Here is a 13,439-nt window from a genome sequence, read left to right as displayed (position 1 = left end):
AAGAAACTCGATCCATGCCAAAGATGCACTTCTCAAGGTTACCAAATAAACGTGCATCACGTAAAGCATTAAAAACAGCACGTAAGTGATCCATATGTTCATCAAAAGACTTGTTGTAAATCAATATATCATCAAAGTAAACTACCACAAAATGACCAATAAAAGCTCTCAAAACCTCATTCATTAAGCGCATGAAAGTGCTAGGTGCATTGGTCAAACCAAAAGGCATTACTAACCACTCATACAACCCGAATTTGGTTTTAAACACGATTTTCCATTCATCTCCAAGTTTCATTCTAATTTGGTGGTAGCCACTTCGCAAGTCAATCTTGGTGAAAATTATAGAACCACACAACTCATCAAGCATGTCGTCTAGCCTAGGAATAGGATGACGATACTAAATAGTAATATTATTGATGGCTCTACAATCAACACACATACGCCAAGTTCCATCTTTCTTAGGAACCAAAAGTACAGGAACGACACAAGGACTAAGGCTTTCACGTACATACCCGTGGTCCAAAAGGTCTTGGACTTGCCACTGAATTTCCTTAGTCTCCTCGAGATTGGTTCGATAGGCAGCACAGTTGGGCAAGGTTGCTCCCGGAATCAAATCGATTTGATGCTCTATCCCTCTCATATATGGTAGCCCTGGGGGTATCTCAGCTGGAAAAATGTCCTCATACTCCTACAAAAGGTTAGTGACAGCAGGATGCGCCGAGCTAACAATATCATCAAGCGAAAACATAGCTCGTTTGCATACCAAAGCATAGCAAATATCATCATCAGAAATTTTAGCAAAGTCACATTTTGTTGCAAGCACAACACCACCGTTCAATTTAATCCCCTCAGCCTTAGAAATAGATGTAGACTTATCCTTTTTAGGTGGGAGAATAGAATTACCAACTTGCTGATTTTTAGATTGAACATCATTCAAACTAGCAGCACATTCTCTATCAGCTTGTACAATTTGAGCAGGGGTCAAAGGTGCCAAAGTAATTTTCTTTCCTTTATGCACAAAGGTGTATTTATTACTTCTACCATGGTGTGTAGCATCATTATCATGTTTCCAAGGATGACCCAATAAGAGTGAACAGGCTTGCATAGGTACCACATCACAATCAACAGAATTAGCATACCAATGGAAAAGACGGTGTCACCGCACCCTGACAGATTCTGGATGCTGACTTGTTTTGATGATTCCTATTGATTCTGAAGGGCCTTTGATGTGAGACCACTTGAATTGGCTTCCTTATCAAATTAGCTTTCCAACCATAGGTGGATCGTCGAAAACAGAGTCCGGATGCGTCCTAGGTGACCAGTTTAAGGCAGACTGGTCCTGGCGGCCGAGGCAGACTCGAAATCATGTTGGACCAGGCCTCCGATTTCTGTTGAACGTCCTTGTTGGTCATCAATGCCTCCACCTCTTTCTCTAAGTCCCTCATGACCCTCTCCAATGTTTCTAAGCAAGATAACATCATTAGGTAGTCGCCTATTCTCAAAAGTATGAAAAGGATCGCTTAAGAACGAGCTCACATCTAAATTGAGTTGACGCATCCGAGCCTGGGTCATTGGACCTTGCATGACGGTTGGAGGATCAGCAGGTACATCCGAAGGAGTGATGTCTTCATCATCCTCCCCCTCTTGAAACTGAGTCGTCCTCGACTCAAGCTCATCTTCTTCTCCCAAATAAGGCTTCAAATCTGCAATGTTAAAGGTGGGACTAACCCGAACTCGGATGGCAACTTAAGTTTGTAGGTATTATCATTTATTTTCTCAATTATCTTATAAGGACCAGCTGCTCTTGGCATTAATTTAGATTATGCAGCTCGGGAAATCTATCTTTTCTCAAATGTAACCAAACTAAATCACCCGGTTCAAGTTTAATTTCTTTTCTACCTTTACTACCAGCAATTCTATACTTTTCATTCATTCTTTCAATATTTGCTTTCATTGTTTCGTGCAACTTATGAATGAAATCAGCACGCTCTCTAGCATCACTATGTGTTCTTTCAGTGGCAGGTAAAGGCAAAAGATCAATAGGAGCACGAGGGTTAAAACCATACACTACCTGAAAAGGACTTACCTTGGTGGCGGAATGTTCCGCCCTGTTATATGCAAACTCCACATGCGGCAAACATTCTTCCCACATCTTCAAATTGTGCTTCAAAATTCCTCTCAACATGGCGGACAATGTTTGATTCACTACATCAGTTTGCCCATCAGTTTGGGGATGATATGTTGTAGAAAACAGCAGTTTGGTCCCCAATTTATTCCACAAAGTGCGCCAAAAATGACTCAAGAATTTTGCATCGCGATCTGAAACAATAGTGGAAGGCATACCATGCAAGCGAACAATTTCTTAAAAGAAAAGGTTAGCAATATGAACAGCATCGTCGCTCTTCTGACAAGGAATAAAATGTGCCATCTTAGAAAAACGATCAACCACCACAAAAATACTATCACTCCCCCTCTTAGTCCTTGGCAAACCCAACACAAAATCGATAGATATATCAGCCCAAGGAGTAGAAGGAACATGAAGAGGCATATACAAACCATGTGGGTTCAACCGCAACTTAGCTTTTTGACATGTGGTGCGCCAAGCCACGTACCGTTCTACATCTCGCCTCATCCTAGGCCAAAAGAAATGTGTGGACAGCACCTCCTCTGTCTTCTCGGCTCCAAAATGTTTCATCAATCTGTCTCCATGTGCCTCCTGCAACAATAAAAGATGAATGGAGCCAACTGGAATGCATAGGCGGTTAGCTCTAAACAAAAACCCATCATTGATCATAAACTTATTCCATATACGTCCTTCTCTACATTTTAGCAACACGTCCTTAAAATCAGGATCAAGCGCATATTGTTGTTTTATGGATTCCAGCCCAAAAATCTGACAATCAAGTTGGGATAGTAATGTATATCATCTAGACAAAGCATCAGCAATCACATTATCCTTCCCTTTCTTGTGTTTGATAATATAAGGAAAAGATTCAATAAATTCAACCCATTTAGCATGCCTACGATTCAGATTATGTTGAGAGCGAAGATACTTAAGTGATTCATGATCAGAATGAATAACAAATTCTTTAGGCCACAAATAATGATGCCACATCTCTAAAGAACGGACAAGTGCATATAATTCTTTATCATACATGGAGTAATTTAGAACATGACCATGCAATTTTTCACTAAAGTAAGCAATGGGTTTACCATCTTGCATCAAAACACCCCCAATGCCAACTCCACTTGCATCACATTCTAGCTCAAAAGTCTTACCAAAATTTGGAAGTTGCAGCAATGGTGCATGTGTGAGCTTATCCTTCAAAGTGTCAAAGGACTCCTCATGTGCCTTTCCCCAATGAAACACCACCCCTTTCTTCGTCAACTCATGCAACGGGGCAGCAATGGTGCTGAAATCTTTGACGAAGCGGTGGTAGAATCCTGCGAGACCAAGAAAACTCCTCACCTGTGTGATGGTTTGGGGAACCGGTCAGCTCTTTATGGCTTCAATTTTTATCTCGTCCACCTTAATTCCCTGTGGAGTTACAACATAGCCAAGAAAAGAAACTCGATCCGTGCAAAAGATGCACTTCTCAAGGTTACCAAATAAACATGCATCACGTAAAGCATTAAAAACAGCACGTAAGTGATCCATATGTTCATCAAAAAACTTGTTGTAAATCAGTATATCATCAAAGTAAACTACCACAAAACAACCAATAAAAGCTCTCAAAACCTCATTCATTAAGCGCATGAAAGTGCTAGGTGCATTGGTCAAACCAAAAAGCATTACAAACCACTCATACAACCCGAATTTGGTTTTAAATGCGGTTTTCCATTCATCTCCAAGTTTGATTCTAATTTGGTGGTAGCCACTTCGCAAGTCAATCTTGGTGAAAATTATAGAACCACACAACTCATCAAGCATGTCGTCTAGCCTAGGAATAGGATGATGATACCGAATAGTAATATTATTGATGGCTCTACAATCAACACATATACGCCAAGTTCCATCTTTCTTAGGAACCAAAAGTACAGGAAGGACACAAGGACTAAGGCTTTCATGTATATACCCATGGTCCAAAAGGTCTTGGACTTGCTGCTGAATTTCCTTAGTCTCCTCGGGATTGGTTCGATAGGCAGCACGGTTGGGCAAGGTTGCTCCCGGAATCAAATCTATTTGATGCTCTATCCCTCTCATAGGTGGCAGCCCCGGGGGTATCTCAGCTGGAAAAATGTCCTCATACTCCTGCAAAAGGTTAGTGACAGCAGGAGGCGTCGAGCGAACAATATCATCAAGCAAAAACATAGCTCGTTTGCATACCAAAGCATAGCAAATATCATCATTAGAAATTTCAGCAAAGTCACATTTTGTTGCAAGCATAACACCACCCTTCAATTTAATCCCCTTAGCCTTAGAAATAGATGTAGACTTATCCTTTTTAGGTGGGAGAATAGAATTACCAACTTGCTAATTTTTAGATTAAACATCAATCAAACTAGCAGCGCGTTCTCTATCAGTTTGAACAATTTGAGCAGGGGTCAAAGGTACCAAAGTAATTTTCTTTCCTTTATGCACAAAGGTGTATTTAGTACTTCTACCATGGTGTGTAGCATCATTATCATGTTCCCAAGGATGACCCAATAAGAGTGAATAGGCTTGCATTGGTACCACATCACAATCAACAGAATCAGCATAAGAACCAATGGAAAATGAAACTCTACAAGTTTGTGTTACCTTTACTTTTCTAGAATCATTTAGCCACTGAATATTGTATGGACATGGGTGTAGGCGTGTGGTCAAGCCAAGCTTCTTGACCAAATCAGAACACACCAAATTTTTGTAGCTACCTCCATCAATAATGACACGTCTCGATGGTTGCTGATGACAAAGAAAATCTGAAACAAGTTATGGCGTTGTAGCTTCTTAGGTTGTTGTACTTGTGAGCTGAGCACCGGCTGTACAATGATGCTCCTATAGGACATCGTGGCCTCATCACCAAGGACTTCACCATCCTCCTGATCTGTATCTTGGTCTTCTCTATCCTCAATGTTAGAGGTTCTGATGTAACCATCTTCTGTACCAATGTATGCCCGCTAACTTGGGCAGTCCTTCTGCACATGGACAATGCCATGGCAGTGGTGGCACTAAATGCCCATAGTGTGTCCCAGTCGATGCAACGGATGAGGCACTATTGGTAGGCACCTGCAAAGAGTTTTTACCTGAATCTAAAGGTCATACGAAAGGTGCCTTAGGTGTAGCGGTAACTCCAGAGGCTGTTGGTTGCTTGCTCGCTGGTGGAGGTGCCTGAAAAGTGGTTGGCTTGGTCAGCCCTAAAGATGGTGCCGAGAATAGCGTGTATGTGGTGCTGACCTTGCTCTTGTTCTGCTGTTCACGCCCCTGCAATTCCTTTTCTGCAAGCATAGCAAACTGAAACAACTGGTTGACAGTGTTAAATTCTTTATAATCAATAATGTCCTGAATCTCGTGCCTCAAACATGAATAGAAAGGACAAATGGAATCTTCGTTCCCCTCCACAACACTACAATGCATCAATCCCTTTTGGAGCTCACCATAGTAATCATGTACATATTTCTATCCTTGTTCTAAACGCATCAATTTCTTACACAAGTCTCTAAGATAAGGAGGAACAAAATGATCACGCACTGGCTATCTTGAGTTCTTCCCACATACCAGGTAAAGCATCCTTTGTAGCTAGCCCATTCCACCAAATAATGGCAAAGTCCTTAAACTCACTAGTAGCTTGTCGAACTCTATGATGCTCAGGCACAAGGTGGGCACTAAACTTTTGTTCTACTGTCATCTCCCAATCAAGATATCCCTCAGCATCATAATGACCCGAAAAAGATGGTATTGTGAACTTAATCTTAGCATAAGGATCATCGGGCACACGGTGATTATTACCTTGATGTTGGTGGACACCACCCATACCTATCGTGTTGCGACGAAGACATCGTCATAATCTTGCTTGTCGAAAGGTTGCTCAATCTATGTTTCTAGTGGCATCATGCACCGTGTCTTCTGGCAGAAGACCATCGGTGTTGCTGCCTAGAGACATCGTTGTTGACTGCCACTAAGGTTCAGTTAGCGTGGAAATTTGTTTATCCAATCTCTCCATGTTGTTGCCAATGTTGAGTTCAATGTGTGCGTCAGTGACGGCCTTCCTGATGGCCTCATTCATCCTTTTTTGGGCATTATCTATAGCAGCTTGTAGTTGCTCTTGGCTGACACACTTGTTGAAATCCTTGGGACTATTATCTCTAGTCTGATCACCTTCTGCCATTGTAAACACAAAAATAGGAATAAATGATGAAAGTTATCCCTACCAAATGACTACATGGTTGCAGTGGTGTCACTTTTCACAGCAAGTGGAAGCATTTGACCAAGCTCTTACAAAGTTCTTACCAACACAAGCAGTGGGTGGCACAACCGGCGGCTGGTTCGTGATACCTATGAGGCAGTGGTACCGAGATTGCAAGGCCCTTTTTCTGTACTGATCTGAAAAGTTTGTGGAGCTTGGAAGGCACACAAAGAATAATATGTATATTTGGCACACAAGTCAGTAACAGAAAGTAATGCTGAATTATAGTCCAAAGTACTTAGTTCTCAGTTGCTGGTCTAAAATGTTCCAAGTACTAGGTGTGTGACAAACAAGTATGGTGGATAGCAAGGTGATAGGTGTGTGAAAAACAAGTATGGTGGATGGCAACAGCAACACAAATAAGGAACCAGACAGCACACGCTAACACAGCTCACTTTGGCCTTCTCTATGAGCTCCTCTAGATATTGTTCCTCTTTTGCCCCTCTTTTTTCTATTTTTTTTGGGTTGTCGTTGTTTTTTTTTGGGAAATTTTGACTTTTTCTTTTTCTTTTTTTGATATTTTCCTTCACTTAGTAGCACAAAAGAAGTAACCACATAAAATATGAGCTTAAACAAGTGAAAGGCGTGGCCTGTGGAAATTTCAGAAGACGTGCTCAAAATTGACAAAAAGCTTGTGACCACAAAAAGAGGATCTTGTGACTAGTTTTTGACCAAATTAAAATTTTCCAAACCCATCATTTCGTTGTTGTTGTGAACCGTCATGATGATTGTGGGGTCCCACCAGGCGTGCCAGAAACATGTGTCGACACACAATTTTTGTCCTGTACCGAGGACACACGTAGCAAGCTGGAAGGGTCTGCTTGATGGAGTTGTAGATCCGCCTAGCTTCAGCGCAGGGATGGTCGATCCTACGCACTCCTCCTGAGACGTGCAAGTCAATTTGACCCTGTAATTAACAAGGAGAGAAAGCTTATCAGTAATTAAGGGTGGAACTTGCCAGTGTTGCCAGATAGTCCCGAATGTGCGGCTCTGAGAGCCGATATGAAAGGAGATCGACTAAACAGTCGATTCTAGCATATTCATGAGAATAAATCGGTTAAAGCTCATTTGGTTGTATAAGAAGAATCGGTTATCATTCAAGATAAATGTTGTTATTTGAGCAGATATTAATCAATGGCAATAAGATGTCAACAATGATTGGTTTATGCTGAGCCAATGATTACAAGCAACCGAACCCCTTTTTATATAAAGAAACAATTCAACACCATTTAACCATTTAATAAAGATAAATCTAATGAACATGTTAGATCTCATCTATTGCTATGACTAGTGGGGCATGAGGCAGAATTATGCAGGCCATAGAAATAACAATAGACTCGATGACCCTAACTCATTACTAATTTCAGTGGGGCATGAGGCAGAATCATGTAGGCCGTAATACAATAATAAGATCATGGGGCTAACATATCTTTCAACCTATCTTTAGTTCAATGGTCTCGTGATGCAAACTGTTCATGAAAGCACTTGATATTGGCTAAAACAGCCGATTCAGGCATAGCGCACAGTTAAAGTCATGCCTTATCAGGAATAGACCTACCGAATAATGATCCCCACTCCACGGTGCTAATAGTGGGGTGTGAGGTAGAATCACACAGGCCGTGATAACAGGCCATGGAATGGTTTTCGCTAGCCAATAAATCTACTCAAGACGCAACATGCTTTAACCACATGCTATGCACGATCAAGATTGATGTAAAACAGCCGATAAAACATAACTCATCATTTAATGTACAGATTAGATTAGTTTTAGATTAAAAAACGATGGGCTAAACAGGATATAAGGTCGATCTAGATCAATTTCAATCAAGCAGAGTGATACTGCTGTAATTTAGATAAATAATGAAAGCAATAAGCAATATCGGTAACTTAATGAATCTACCAAAGACTGTCATTCTAAGGTAGAGCTGATAACTTGACCTTGATCTAGTTCATGCAGTGGGGGTCGACCGGATCGATGCAGCCATACTTGAACTAGGCAAGAATCGATAACTAACTTATACCAGAGTCGCAGTGGAGGTCGACCGGATCGATGCAGTCGTACGAATAGAGGTATAAGCCATGACGGTACTTACAACAAGCAGTGGAGGTTGACCAGATCGATGCAGCCGTAATTACTGAAGAACTCGCCGAGATCTACTCTACTCCTACTCCTAAGAGGTGGCCAGAGCTGAAAAAGTAAATGAATTGTATATTGGATTGATTGTTCTTTTTTGCAATAGTCAGGGTTTGGTATTTATACCCGGCGTCTAAACATGAATCCTACTCGAGCACGATACATTACAATTTTTCGGCATAAAAGAAAACATTCCTAATTTAAGATAACTTAGACCCTAACCCTTCCCTCTTTTGTAGAGTCCGATATGTAGTTTCCTATCGCCAACCATAGCTCATCATCGCTATCTACTGACATCATCCCAAGAGATCCGATTCCAGATTTGTATCTGAATCGGCTGATGCGATCCTTCCGCAATCGATTCCTTGATTGGCACAATTTCGGAAGCCAGAGAGTTCCTGCATTCTTCTCCCAAATTTTGGTGCAAACAGAAACAGAACATCCATCATCACCCTCGCTTGAGCTTAAGCAATGTTCTCTCTAGCCATCCAAATGTCGTCCTCAATAGAGGTCATGTATCTCTTGGGAATGAAAACTTTTGTGTCATGGACACCTTGTTTGCAAGCTTTGGGAGGAAGTTGTTGATGCTTTTGTTTTTCACAAATATTGCAAATCACATAGTAGCATTGTGGCACTAACCTTGCAGCTTGAACATTAAAGCTAAATGTTTGGTGGTGAAGCTAGGAACTATACCACCACTGATAGCTGCGAGACGAAGTTTCCACGGTCACGCTTAAGACCATAAATTAAGCATTGCTAGGAGATACCCTAGATTATCATAGAAAAAATAATATGTATAATTATTCTAAAAATATATATATATATTACTAATTATAAAAAAAGAACTTATCAATAAAAGCAAGAACATGTTGTCAAGTTAGTATGCACCTTCGGGTATTCTTGGTCGCTAACCATTTTACGTTGAGATTAAGAAGAATAAGGGTACATACGATGCTCAGAAACATGGGAGCTGCATCATCTATACACCTTGATGCTCTTTGGTGATGGAATGTACTCAAAAGGAGACTCTGACCTTACACACTTGACTTTTATAGAGAAGTCCATGTGTGGGGGAGGATGGTGAGAGTCCCAAGTTCCATACACACCAAAGACCATCCCGCTTAAAAAAGAGAGAGGAGATGATGTTAGCTCTACCTTGCTATATATATAAATTATTATGAAAAAAATAATATCTATAAAAAAAGAAGAGAAGATAATGAAGAGACAAAATGAGGATTCTCCTCTTCTAGACCTTTGCTACCACCAAGGCCCATGGTCCATACACACTAACTATGTGTATGGCCTAGCCTTGTGGCTCAACTAAGTTGGACCACACATAATTATGCAACTATTGCAGCAACTTCAACTTCCATCCACATGTACTGCAAGTAACAACACTCAGGTATGCACACATAATCATGCAACTGTTGCAGTAACTTCAACTTCCATCCACATGTACTGCCTGTAACAACACTCGGGTATGCAAAGGAAAATAAAAGTCCACCAACTACTTTACTCAGTGTTTTATCTCCATAAAAATATACCTTGCTCATTCAAACTCACTCTTCCCTTATTTATGATATATGCTCTGGTTTGAGTATAGTCACACAGGCATGTGTGGCATATTCATAGGCTTTTAAATTAAGCATGATGCTTAGGTTAAAATAGCCTTCTTCAATCAAAATTTGACATGGTGTTGAATTTTGATTAATGAACTTAGAGTATTATTTTCATAAACAAAGGAAGTGATCTAAAATGGAGATGAATCAAGGCTATGTTTATTTTGCAATTTCATCTCTAGCCTTGTTTGAGTTATGCTAAAAAAGATAAAAAGTTGGGTGAACAATAAAATAAAATAAAAAATTACATAAAAAAGATATAAATATGTTTAACTATAATAATAAAATATAATACAAAAAATAAAATTTAGGCTTCCCAGTATTTCAAACTGGTAGAGCCCTTGTTTGTTTTTGTTTTGCTATTCAATAAAGAGGGTACAAGAATAAGTGTGGGGGAGATCTCTCAAGCAGAACAACCACACATTCGAGACCTCCCCCCACATGTTGCACAACATCAAGCAATCATCATGTAGAAGGACAGAGCCAAATGCTCCAGAGAGGATTGACTAAACTTCTAGTTCAGCCAAACCATCTCTGACTCCCCTCAACTCCTTCTTTCATGATGGTTTATGCAACACTATCCTCACTCCCTACATTAAGAAAAGTTTAAAATTGAACAAATAGAAAATATAAAACAAATGACGCTCCATCTCCATTCTATCCTTTGATAAAATTTGCATACTCTTTATTCCTTGACAATATTCCTATAACTTATGAACTACTATCATAGGGACCCCATGTTATCTAAGTAATTGGAATATGAGATATAGTGGGATGAAAATGAATCTTGCTCTCTCATGTGAAGAACTTGGGATTTATTTTACAAAATCAAAATTCAAATAGCATGCTCCTCAATGATATTCAAATTCCTATAAAAGCCATATCTAGTGATTAGAACTTAAAATCTCTAAATATATGCTACTTATTCCTACATTGAGTTTTGTCAAGTCTTGTTGACCCTTGTTGAGAAAGTTATCATGCCCCCAAGATCAAGATCACGTACACCCACATACACATGCTGCTCCTACACTAGGAGTACGCAAAAACATGCTTCCATTTAGAACCACCAAAAATTATGCTCCTACACTAAGAGTAGACAAAAAAATGTCTTAGAAATAAATAATCCATGATCTACAAAAAGTGATCTCTCTCAATATGTGGTTTAAGAGACATGTGCTATGCAAAAGTATTGAAAAAAGGGGACACATGAAGGTCCCAAGGTATTGAAAAAAAATTGGACACATGAAGGTCCAAGTATAAAAAAATGATGAGCACATGAAGGCTCATGTAAAGAAAAAAAAGAGAGAGAGATAGCCATGTTCTCAAAAATAAAACTTATGAGAGAGATCACTCATATCAAGGAGTATAGTATAGGTTTAACATTGTTTTTTCCACACTTCTTGATCTAAGGGTATGACATCTTTCTCCTTGGATCCAAGCTTTGACTTAACAACATATGCACGGTAAGTATGCCTTCATATCTTTCCCTACCCAAAGATCCATATAAGCTTTTTAGATGTAGGTAAGAAAGAAGGCAACACTATGATATGCCTTGGTGACTAACCAACCACATACTTGAGTGATTTGAGAGAATCATTTGAGGAGCCAAGCTATGTTTGCATTTTAAAAAATCAAATGAAAAACCCCAAGTTTCTGAACTGATTAATGCAAGGGGATTTGAATCCATGCTATTCCATTATTCAATCATCCAAGATAATATGGTAGACACTCCAAAGTTCACAAGTGCATGTGAAGCTTGGAATAATTTGTATACAGATATCATATCAAGGAGATGACCCATCTTGGTCCTTAACTTTACTTGAGGATGAGCAAAGGGCTAAGTGTGGGGGAGTTTGTTGGCGATCCTTAATTCACACTTTTAATCACCAACATTTATATAAAATCTATCCAAACAAACACCAAACTTAGAAATAGGGCTCATAACTAATAAAGTTCCAAGAGTTTTGGTGATTCATCAATTGTAGGAGGACATATCGGAATAACTCAAGAAACGTGTTAAAAGTATACAAAGAACATAGCAAGACAAACACCTGACATGAGCCCAAGGATGGAAGGCCCACTTACCAGGCAAATCAGGGCATAGTCCGGTGGAGGAAAAAGGCCAAAACCTATATCAAATCAACTCTAAATAGCGCAAAACTTTACAGAACCCATGCAGAGGCCCAAAGGAGACAACTCACCAAAGCTGGGCTCGTTTGGGACCAGTTGGGGTGCGACCACACCCCTTGTGTGCCCGCACCACCACTAGGGCTCCTTCGGCCCAACTTTGGTTGGTTGGTTGATGCCGCCTTTACAATGGCGGTTACATAGGTGCTTGTTAGGTTCAATGTACCTAAAGGATAGTTTGGAGGTTAGTTTGCTCCTTCCATATGGGGATCAAGCATATTTCCAAGGACCCCCTCCTCTCCACCTATAAAAGGAGGCCATCACCCCCTCATTCATGAATCATCAAACACTGGGGAAAATACAACACAAAGGAGACAAAATGTATTAAGAAGAGACAAGAGCTCCATTCATATCTTAGCTCTCTAGCTAGCTTTACTTTAGGGAGTGAGAGAGGAAGAGAAAGAGATGGAGAAGTACTAGAGTTGTCGGCTACCTCCATTGTGTACTTGGGGCCCCTTGTACACATAGCGGACAGAATGTCAGGAATGTTAGCTCCCTCTTTACCTGTACATCGATGAATCTAGTACTATTTGGAGTGCAATGGTTCATGTCCTTCTATGGTGGTGAGCTCTTACTTTAAGTTAGTCTTATTTACTATTTACTTGTGTGTTCGTTGTCCATCCCCATGGCGGATACTCTAGTAGAGGACTCCTGATAAAGATGGATAACCCTGTACAGCGCTAGAGTAGTAGTCGATATGGTAGACTTGGTGTCTAGGCTAGAGGCTACCTTCGTTTGCCTCGTATCCTCTGGTTAAGGGGTAGCGGGCAGGTGGTGATAGCCCTATCTATCCTTCGTAATCCCCCACATTCGGATACGGCATAGAGCCATAGGCCAGCAACACTTAGCAGACCAAGTGTTATCTGGTGCTCGAAGCAAGTCTATAGTGGCAAAGCTATCTTGGTTTAGGATCTCTATCCCTAGAAAACCTTGCTTCGCGAGTTGTCTTTCTTCTTGTTACTTTGGGTGAACTAGCTAAGAAACTTGTACACATCTGTTCCTCTTGGAAATATGATACCCTAAATACTTCTATGTGAAATGCTACAATGGTAATTCCGTGTGTTTGTGGATGATTTCTACATGTGTTAAGAAATACCAATAGCAACCCTCCCA

The sequence above is a fragment of the Miscanthus floridulus genome, chromosome 5 (assembly GCF_019320115.1).
Source record: "Miscanthus floridulus cultivar M001 chromosome 5, ASM1932011v1, whole genome shotgun sequence".
Taxonomy (NCBI): Eukaryota; Viridiplantae; Streptophyta; class Magnoliopsida; order Poales; family Poaceae; genus Miscanthus; species Miscanthus floridulus.
Note: the sequence above shows the minus strand (reverse complement) of the source record.